This window comes from Alexandromys fortis, unplaced genomic scaffold (assembly GCF_014885135.2).
Source record: "Alexandromys fortis isolate MF-2015 unplaced genomic scaffold, M_Fortis_MF-2015_v1.1 scaffold_73, whole genome shotgun sequence".
NCBI classification, from domain to species: Eukaryota; Metazoa; Chordata; class Mammalia; order Rodentia; family Cricetidae; genus Alexandromys; species Alexandromys fortis.
The window spans coordinates 1,931,773-1,942,506 of NW_026067959.1; the positions used below are offsets into that span (position 1 = coordinate 1,931,773).

The 10,734-nt window shown below is 41.3% G+C and overlaps 1 protein-coding gene across 3 annotated transcripts in view; it reads right to left on the minus strand.

Annotated features, from left to right (window-relative positions):
* The window catches only part of Gpbp1 (GC-rich promoter binding protein 1), a 65,962-nt gene extending 55,543 nt beyond the window's left edge, over positions 1 to 10,419 (minus strand). For 2 of the 3 annotated variants that reach the window (XM_050152771.1, XM_050152769.1), the window contains exons 1-2: positions 10,267 to 10,419; positions 8,093 to 9,022 (exon numbers count right to left, since the gene is read on the minus strand). The gene's annotated coding sequence lies outside the window, so the exon portion shown is untranslated. Of the gene's footprint in view, positions 1 to 8,077; positions 9,023 to 10,266 lie in introns of all 3 variants that reach the window. The other variant, XM_050152770.1, reaches the window with a different exon arrangement.
* Between the last annotated feature and the right edge of the window lie 315 nt (positions 10,420 to 10,734).

A 10,734-nucleotide genomic window follows, 5' to 3' on the forward strand; every position in this document is an offset into this window, starting at 1 on the left:
GTATATAATGTTTTGTTCTAATATGAAAGAGGGTATTTTGCTTCAACAAAATAAGATAGTTAATTCTATCAACTAAGGTGGATTAAAAAGAGCCTAGGAGATTAATATAAGACTGTGTATGTCTAGTGTGCACTTCCAGAGATTTTAACAGAAGGCTCTATCCTGAATACAGGTGGTGCCAGCATGGAAGTAAAGGAGAACAACAGAAGAGCCAGTGAACTTAGTTAGACCATGCAAATAACTTCCTGCAATTTGAGTCATTCTGCTCTGCTCTTGCACCATGATGGACTGAATCCTAAAAAAAACTTTCCTTATTTGACATGGTTTGAGGGTTTTAATCACAGCAAACATCTAACAGATGATTTTTAAAAGGACTTAAGAGCTAAGGTATAGGTAAGTGGTATACATTCCCTAGGTGCTCCTTTCTGTCTTGCCCTAGGCTCTATCTCCAGTTCCCAAAATACATGATGTACAGCCAGGCATGTAACACTTGCTTGTACACCTAGAACTTGGGAAGCTGATACATAAGTTCTGGGCTAGCCTGGGCTATAAAATGGAAACTTGTCTCAGAGGAAAGGAGGGGGAAAGACAGGAAGGGGGTCGGTGGGGGAGAGGGACAGAAGGGAGGGGAGGGGGCAAAAAGGAGAGGGAAAAAGAAAGAGAAATGCAAAGAGAAAAAAAGAGGAGAGGAGGGAAAGCCCCTCCCCCATTCTCCAAACAGGTTTCCACCACATCAGAAGTTCTAGTGAACTGAAAACCTAAGGGCTAAGAGTCACTACTAGGACACTGTTTCTACTAGATCATAATTTATACTTGGTGATCATAATTTATACTTGGTAATAAAAATCAATCCCCAGCACCACCTCAAAAGTTTAAAAAAAAATTCAAATTCTGCTTTTGTCACCTAACACCTTAGGTAAATTACTTAATCTTGGACTGAATTTCGATGTATGACTGATTTTAGATACCTCATTTTGGTTAACATTCACAAGGACCCTAAGAATTAGCTATGGTTGGATAGCTGAGATGACTCAGAGGTTAAGAGCACTTAGTATTTATTACCTTACAGAGAACTTGGGTTTGATTCCCAGAACTCATACATACATTCCTGAATGATTATTATCAACCTGCAAACTATTATCATATTCACTTGGGAAAATAAAATTTAGTTGCTGCCCAAGACAAAAATATTCTAAAAACAGAATAGTATTTTGCTTTTCTCATTAGCACTTGAAAAATTAACTGTAAATCTTGATTCAGAAATACGTATGTTCAGAAGAAATATGTCTGAAATCCCTGTGCCTACATTTTCTAACTGTAAAGTGAGAGTAAGCGAACCTTCCCACACAGGTGTCTATAGAACTAAAATTTAAAAGGTTTAGAATAGCCTAGGACATTATGAACACCAATTCAGTACTGACTAGTTATTAGGATTCATTAGCTGAAAATGGTGCTAGAACACGCTGTAATCTCAGCATTCACCCACCTGAGACAAGAAATCAAGCTTTGGTTAGTTTCAAGACAGCCTGAGATATGTGCTAAGATCCTGTCTCAAATGATTCGCTCATTATGGTTAAGGTTACTATCTAAAATATATGACTATCTACAACAAGGCTTTACTGGGCAAATATATCAGGTGTGGTGAAATATACCTGTAATCTCAGCACTATGGAGGCTGTGGCTGGATGATTATAAATTCAAATTCAGACTAGGCTACAAAGCAAGAAGGGGAGGGGGGGGATAACAGTGGTTATCTTCATTAAGTATTTAAATATTTCTCTGAAGATATACAAATGACCCAGTTAGCGTAAGAAAATATTCTATTAGTCACTAGAGAAAGTATATCAAAACTAATGTTTACAAATAGGACAACTAAGGGCTAGAGAGACAGCTGGTGGTTAAGCGTCCTTGCTGCTGCAAAGGACAGGTTATCAACCATTTGCATGAGGCACCTCACAGCTGCAGCCTCTAACTCCAGCTCCATGGGATCTGGTACCTCTGGACTCTAGCAACAAACCACCAAACCACAAATATATATATTTAATATATATTTATATATATGTAATAAAATTTAAGGGGGGACAGAGATTATGTGATTAAGAGCACTGGATACTCTTCTAGAAGACCTGTGCTCTCAAAAGTTCCCAGTACCCACATGACTGTTCACAGGTGTCTTTAACTCTAGTTTCAGGGGACCCAATACCCTCTTCTCATCAGGCACAAACACGGTACACACAAAAATATACAAGCAAAACTCATACATATAAAAAAATAAATAAAACCTTTCCTTTTAATTCATTTACTATGCTAATTGAAAGGCCAGTATGTGGGGGAAGCATAAGCAATAAAAAAGACTGGAGGTATAGCTCAGCAATAAATTACTTGTCTAGAATGTGAATCTTTAGATTCATCCCTTAATATATGGCCCCTAAAAAAAAAAAAAAAGCACCTTATCCCCACAAGTCATACAGCACCTGGAAAGTTATTAAGTCTACTGAGTGCATATAAATTCAGAATATACTCTCCCCAAAACTATTTAACACCCCACTCTACTCTTGTGGAACAAAGATTTTGATTATTTATGTGAAAAGCCTTCCACCCATATGTACTTTACAAAAAGGTCTATAAATCTTTTGATTAAAAGCATGGGTGGGATTTCCTTTTATTTTGTCTTAACTTCATAAACCTTTTTAGACATGCATTTAAAGAGGAAGAAAGTGGCTGAACCTTGGTAAAAGGTATTACACATTTCCTTCATCTCAGATTACCGGCTCTGGATTGTGGATTCTGGATTGTGGCTCTTGCTGGCATCGACAGAGATTTCATGAAAGACCTAAAGCGAACTAGAACATCAGCTAAGCTACTCCTGATATATTTTAGGGAGGTTTCTGAGACTTTTAAAAGAGTAAAATGAAGCCGGGCGGTGATGGCACACACCTTTAATCCCAGCACTTGGGAGGCAGAGGCAGGCGGATCTCTGGGAGTTCGAGGCCAGCCTGGTCTACAAGAACTAGTTCCGGACAGGCACCAAAAGCTACAGAGAAACCCTGTCTCAAAAAAAAAAAAAAAAAAAAAAAAAGAGTACAGTGAAAAGCAAAGAAATAAATGAGCTGCTTTCTTTTTTTTCTTTTTTTTTAAATTATTTATTATGTATACAACATTCTGCCTCCATGTATGCCCACACGCCAGAGGAGGGCGCCAGATCTCATTACAGATGGTTGTGAGCCACCATGTGGTTGCTGGGAATTGAACTCGGGACCTCTGGAAGAGCAGTCAGTGCCCTTAACCACTGAGCCATCTCTCCAGCCCAATGAGCTGCTTTCTTAAGTGGAAAAACAACCTAAGATTAGTAAGCTAGCAAATGAAAATTTGAAATGGGGAAGCAAAGCTAAGTAGCCCTAAGAAGTCAAAGATACAATTTCAGGTTGGCATCACGGGATTAGGGTAACGCCATTAGCAAAAACAAGAGATAGAAAGAATAGCTCAAGGAACCCTGATTGCTCTTCGGGCTGACGAGGGAGGAGGACTTGATCAGGGGAGGGGGAGGGAAATAGGAGGCAGTGGCGGGGAGGAGGCAGAAATCTTTTAATAAATAAAAAAAAAAGAAAAAAAGAAAGAATAGCTCAAGACACTATAAACACTGGTTTTACATATAAACTTAATTAAGTAAACTCTTTAAGTATTATATATAATTTACATATCAACTTGGCAATTATCATTTCTACCAAAAAAAAAGATTAGGGTAAATACACACTATCACAATTCCTTTTTCTACGTATTTGATATTCTCAAAATTACCCTTTTCTTACATCATACCTGCATCTAAATAAACTATTATCTCAAAGTCTCATTGGGGTCAATGAAATAGCTTCCCAGATATAGTCACTTGCTGCAAAGCCTTAGCTGGATGGTTGAGAAAACCCAATTTCTGAAAGCTGTCCTGACTTCCACAACACATGTACACACGCACAGTCTTTAAGATTTTCAATATAAGTGAGACAGACAAGGCCTAATATGATGGCACAGACCCATAATTCGTTTAACTGAGGAGCCAGAAGCAGGAGGATCATCTCAAGTTTAAGACCAGTCTGAACTGCACAGCAAATTCCAGGAAATAGTGAGATGCTGTTTCACTCTCACACACACACACACACACACACACACACACACACAATCAAGACAATATGGTCAAAACACAAAATCATCTGACGTGGGTTCACATATCTCTCATTTATTTCACTTTGAAACTAAAATGTCCCATCTTTCAATGTTTTGGGTTTTTTTTGTTTGTTGTTTTCCTTTTGCCGTGCATCCAACTCACCAACAGCTTTAAAACCAAAAACTATATAGTAATTTCAGGGCAAAATCAGTGAGAAAGTAAGGCACAACAAATATTTAGATCCACATTTGTAAGAGACTACCAAGGAAAGTCATTATCCAAATAGCTATTAACAAATAGCAAAACTGAATAGTAGCTTCTCTTAGCTTCCCTAACCTATTAGTACAATGAGGGTTAACCAAAGAGAAGTGCGAGAAATGTTCAAACAGAATGAATTAAAAGTGGTATCCACAAGAAGACAGTGTAAGTAAAACACAGCAATGGAGAGTATAGACTCTGCTGGGTGTACAGTTTGTCCAGCTTGGATGAGTTTAAAGCATACTGATTAAGAGTACAGGCTTGGCTGAGAATACTCCTCAGGGATGAGCTTGTCTAACATGAAAGAGGTCCATCCTCAATACATGGGGGGTGGGGGAGGTTTTAAGAGTATGAGGAGCAGAGACATTATCACTTAGATTCTACTTCTAAGCAAGCAACTCTGTTCCAGCCTCAGCTTTCCTAAATTTTCTCATTTACACCACTATAATACTACTTTCCTCATAGTATTAAGAATGGATATCATTCCCCAGCACTGAGGAGGCAGAGGCCAACCTGGACTACAGAGTGTGTTCCAGGTCAGCCAAGGCTATATAGAGAAACCCTGGGGTGGGGGGAGTGGATTATCATGTATAAGTAAGCAGCAAAACACATGACACCATAATCTGTAACTGTAATTATTAAACACCTCATTTAGAACATGAGTAAGAGAACATGGGGTGGGGAAGAATAGGTCCTAGTAGCGCGCTAATTACTAATTAGCAATTAGTAATACTATACAGTTCAATTTCAGAAAGTAAAATATTGGAAAACCGTCAAAATAATCAGAAAGGGTGGAGATGTACCTCAGTTAGCAAAATGTTTGCTTTAGCTTGCACAAAGCCATAGGTTCAAACCTGTGAGTAGAGGGGCATGCCTTTAATTCCAATCCTGAAGAGGCAGAGGCAAGCAATCAGAAGCCTAAGGTCACTTTTGACTTTGACCCTGGACTACAATGAGAGACCTTAGAGAAAAGAAAAATTCAGGTGCTGGAGAAATGGCTCAGAGAAGTGCACTGGCTACGCTTCCAGAGGACCTCAATTTGGTTTCTGGCACCCATTTTAGAGCGGCTTACAACTGCCTGTAACTTCAATTCCAGGAGGTTCTAACACCTGGCTGTTGAGGCAATGACACTTTACAGAAATTTTTTTCAAGTATGTACATCTGGTTTCTTTATTTGCTCTGAGGGGTTTATTTTGTTTCATTTTTGTTTTTGACAAATTTCAAGACTAGATTTCTCTGTAATCCTGGCAGTTTCATTTTTGTTTTTTTGTTTTTCAAGACTAGATTTCTCTGTAATCATGGTTGTCCTGGAACTCAACTCTGTAGACCAGGCTGGCCTTGAACTCAAGAGATCACAGCCTCTGCTAGGACTGAGGCAGCGCACCACCAAGCCCAGTCCCAACACATCAATTGTTGACCAACTCTAAAGACAAAGTTCACAACAGACTACCAAGGAGTCAAGTATACAAAGCTGGTTTCTGAAGTTAATTTATCCTAATATTGTGGCTTGGAAATATTAGAAATTTCAAGATCACAAGAAAACAAATATGGACATTTTCTATGAATAAAGGTAAGGTGATACCAATTCAATTTCTGTCCAGAGTTTGTTTGTTTGTTTGTCCCCACCATCCAATACTTTTAGTTTGTCTGGTCTGAAACTCATGCTGAAGACCAGACTCTTGAATGTTGGGATAAAAAGGCTCACACCACCACGCCAAACCAAGTTCAATTTCTATTTCACATTAAAGATACATACTTTTATACAATAAATTTCAAGTCAATTAATAGGAATGAATGCAGGGAATATAGACTCGGATCCCTAGTGATAAACAAATGTTCTCATCAATGTATTAAATACTGCACAAAAGGCCTGGTGTGACAACACACAGGTAACTTTCAGCACTCTCGAGTCAAGAGGATCAGCCACCCACAATGAATTAACTGTTTCAAATATTTTTAAATGTTTAAGAACTACTAAAGACCTTCTCATACAAAAAGCACATATAATCCAGTCTGTAAAACACAGGGAATTGAACCCTAATCCGAACTTCAAAGCAGAATATAAATGTTAAGCATGAATATCCAAATACCAACATTCATTTAGACTACTGCTTCTTCCTTTTTCGGGACAGAGTTTCTTTGTGTAACCTTGGCTGTCCTAGAACTAGTTCTGTAGACCAGGCTAGCCTCAAACTCAAGATCCAAGTTCCTTGGCCCCCAAGTGCTGGGATTAAGGGTGTGTGTCACCAACACCCAGCTAGACTACTGCTTCTTTTGCTTTAAAGGAACTAACAGAACTCAACAGGTTAGCAAGGGGAGAAAACGGCTTAGAAAAAAATGAACAATTAAAGTTAGCAAATCTTTGGTTGAGTATTGAAAAGTTATAATCTTCTACCTCAGAACAGGTATTAGATGAAATAAATTAAACGTAGCCATATTAATCTATTTACCAATTGTGTGAAAATACACTTAAGTGAATTTTTAAAAAGATCACACCACAGGGGCTGGAAAGATGCCTCAGCAGTTTAAGGAGTTCAATTCCCAGCACCCACATGGCAGCTCACAACTATCTGTAACTCCAGTTCCAGGGGATCTGACACCCATGGCAAAATGCTAATGTACATAAAACAAATAAATACGTAAATACATTTTAAAAGAACCCTCTGGAATCCCCTAACACACTGAAAAATTAAATGTAATAGCAAATAAAAACCACTCAACTCTTAAAAAATTCAAGTTATCACTAAAAATTCTTACATTTATTAAAAGAATTTCTGCTAGATTAATGAATATCACAACTTAAATAAAACTATCTATGAACTTAAGCCAGCACAACATTCCTGAGGGTAGGGGGAATATGTAATTACTATGCTAGTTTAAAGGTTTTTAAGTCAACTTGTTCAGTTCATCTGCTTCTCTCAGTAATGCTTAGAAAAATGAAGAGTGTAAAACACAAAACAGCTTCAATAAAATTTAATATCTGTAATGGATTAAAATATTAGAAATAGCTAAACCTTAAACAAGCTTATTCCTAAGATACCAGATTTGAAACTAAACTTGCATTATTTTGTTTTACGACTACCTTACTCTAAACTAGATCACTAGACTGTATATATAGTAATGCAGTCTAAACTCACATCAAGACTTAAGGCATTTAAAACATAAAACCAACCAGATATGTGAAATGTGTAGGTTTTTTTTTTCTAGGTTTCTACTATTCTGCTATTCATAGTCTAAAGTGAATACTGACCAGATATGTTTGTTTTTAACTTTAAAAATACAAACACTAGCCAGGTTGTGGTGGTGCACACCTTTAATCCCAGTATTTGGGAGGCAGAAGGATCTCAGTGAGTTCCAGGCCAGCCTGATCTACAAAGTGAGTTCCAGGAAGGCCAGGACTGTTACACAGAGAAACACTCTCGAGAGAAAAAAAAGAAAAAGAAAAAGAAAAAAAAAAAACTTTTAACTTAAGACTGTAATAAGTCTGAAACATTTGTAATCCTTAAAATCTTCTGCATTCCAATGTACTATATAGCTAATAACTACTTTCAAACTACCCAGAAACTGAACCAAAAGCAAAATTTTTAAAAGACACTAAAAGGCTTGCAGAATAACACAGGATCAATGACTCACATTATGATTACAAGTGAATTTGCTCACCGTGAGAGTACTTACAAATCCCAAGAGGACTGCACAGGAGGGTGCTGGTTTTTTCTCTATAAGCTTTATGTTTTCCAGTTTGTTTTTTTATTTTGTATCCTCTGAAATATCCAAGTTCTTTGAAGATACTTAACCTATGACTATTTGACATAGAGTTATTTGAAGTCAGCTACCCATATTTGTTCTGAAGTTTTCATATGGCTATATCCAGAATTAGCCAGGTTCCTCGGATTCAAGATCAAGGTCTTCTTTACGATTCCATGTATTTATCACTGCTGTACTTGTCCACTCCAGATGAAAAATCCAATTTATGTGCAAAAAGCAGAAACAAAAAGAAAACTCCACATCTGAATATGACTTCTAAACATCAGCATCTACAGAGACAAATAGCTATCTCAATAATACCATGCTGGTGTCAAAGTGGAACATCTTACATTCCCAAGGAAATAAAAGATAAAAAAAAAATTCTGTATTCTTTCAATGGCTTCATTTAGAAAAGCTGTCCCATTGTAATATGAAAACAGCTGAAGTCAAAAATTACTAAATCTTTCAATAAGGGTAAAAAGAACTGCCACGAAACTTCAGCAATATTTAAACAGTAATTTGAAACTACTCAGTACACAAATCAAACATATCTTACAGTTTTGGCTGAGGACAACAGGAGAGGGGAAGAGACAAAAATAACACCAGACGAAATACTTTAACGACTTATATAATCCGTTTGAACCAAAATACTGAAGAAATGACTGGGTTTTTTAGTAGCACGATGAATTTGTTTACCAATATCAATTCACTTCAGAGATGATTCTTGTCAATTCTAATAAACTTCTGGGGCAAAATTACCCGAAACAAAAACAGAACTGTAATTCCAAAATGGCCACTTGAAATATCCGGGGCCTAAACAAAACCTAGATGGTGATCTTCATATCTGCATAATTCAATCACCTGTAAAAGTAATAAAAAAAACTTAAATCACAGTTTTTATTTTTCAGATAAAAACTAACCACCACTTTGGGGCGGTGAGGAGGATCAACCCATGGCGAGAACTCATTCCTAAAGAGAGCTGGGAAAAGAGCCTAACCCTCAGTAAAAGTCTACTGAATGAAAAGGACTTCAAAGTCGAGGGGCAGAAAACAGTGGGTGACGGAATCACAGAGCAAGTTCCGATATGAACTTGGAACTGTGTGCAGGAGGAACACCGGAGGTTGTTATGTGCAAAACTTTAAAACTTTCTGAGCAAATATTAAAACTATGAAACGGACACACCATCTCACGATGGATCTTCCCTAATTCTACCCCATGTGCCAAAGGAAAACAAATGGACAGGTGGTGCTGCCACGGAGCGTTAGTGAACCTAACTCCGAGGACGACAGGCGAAAAGAGAAGGACGCTCCTTCCAAAAAGCAACGTCTCGGAGATCGGAGCAGCTGGATCTCCCCACTAAAGCAGGCTGGGAAGGTGGGAGGGGAACGTGGCAAGGAGGTTCCTAAGATTCGCCTGAGGGGCGACTTCCCAGCCTCGGGGCGCAGCCGTGGGATCAAGGTGCCAACCCCTATTTCCTTGAATCAAGCAAACAGGTTTCGGCCAAAACTCAAGGTGTGCAGGACACGGGGCCCCACTCGTACACCGCGTTAGGGACGGTGTTCTCCCCGGGAAAAAAAAAAAAAAAAACCCAGGTCCCGTCCGACCCGGAGCCCACACGACTTCGGAGCGCAGGCAGCGCTCGCCTCGGCGAGCGACAACCACGGCAACTGCCACGGCGCCGGGCGCGGCGGGGAGGGCGAAGCGCCGGCGAGCAGAGCACGGCCAGGCCCCAGCTCGGCCGCCACTTGCCCCGGTCCCCCGGGCCGGTGCCCGGGCAGGCGCGTGCCGGGCCCTGAAGCAGCCCGACGCCGCGGCCGGCGCCGCCGCTCCCGGCCTCCGCCGAGCACCCCCCCACAGCCCCCGAGGCCCGCCGCCCACCTCTTCCCCACTGCCGCCGCCTCCGCCTGCGCTCCGCCGGGCTGAGTCAACGCCGAGAGCGGCCGCCCCGCGCCCCACGCTGCCCCCCGGGCCGCCCGCAACCTCACGCCTCGCGCCACCAACGCCGCTCCCGACCCCCTCCAGCCCCAACGCCGACACGGGCAATACCCCCCCCCCGCCCCGCTCGTCCCCGGGACTCCCGTCCGGGGACCGGGGGACGGTGTTACCTTCTGCCCCACCAGAGGTGCCCCTGGCCTGGGGGTGCTGCTGCGCTCGATCCCGGGAGGAGGTTTTCGGTACTTTGAATAATCCCCTTTTGCCGCTTTTCCCTCCCCCACAACCAGTCTCAGTCCCAAAATGGCGCCGACCCGATCCGCAATGTTCTGGGCCAAGTCTCGCGAGATCGTGGAAGGTGGCGAGGCGGGGAAGGAACTGGCGAGGTTGAGAAGTGAGCGGAGGAAGGCGGGGCGAGGCGGGCAAAGAGGAGGAAGAAAGGGTGTGGAAGAAGCCGTGCAAACGAACCCGCGGGGCGGGGCGGCAGGAGGACGGCCTCCACGACAGAACCTTCGGGCCCAAGAAACCGCTCACGCCCCGGTCCGCGAAGCTCCGCCCTCTACGTCGGGCGCCTGGGGGAGGGGAGGGGCGTGACTAGCCAGGGGGCGGGGCTCTGAGGAAGACCCGGAGGCTGGTCCGCG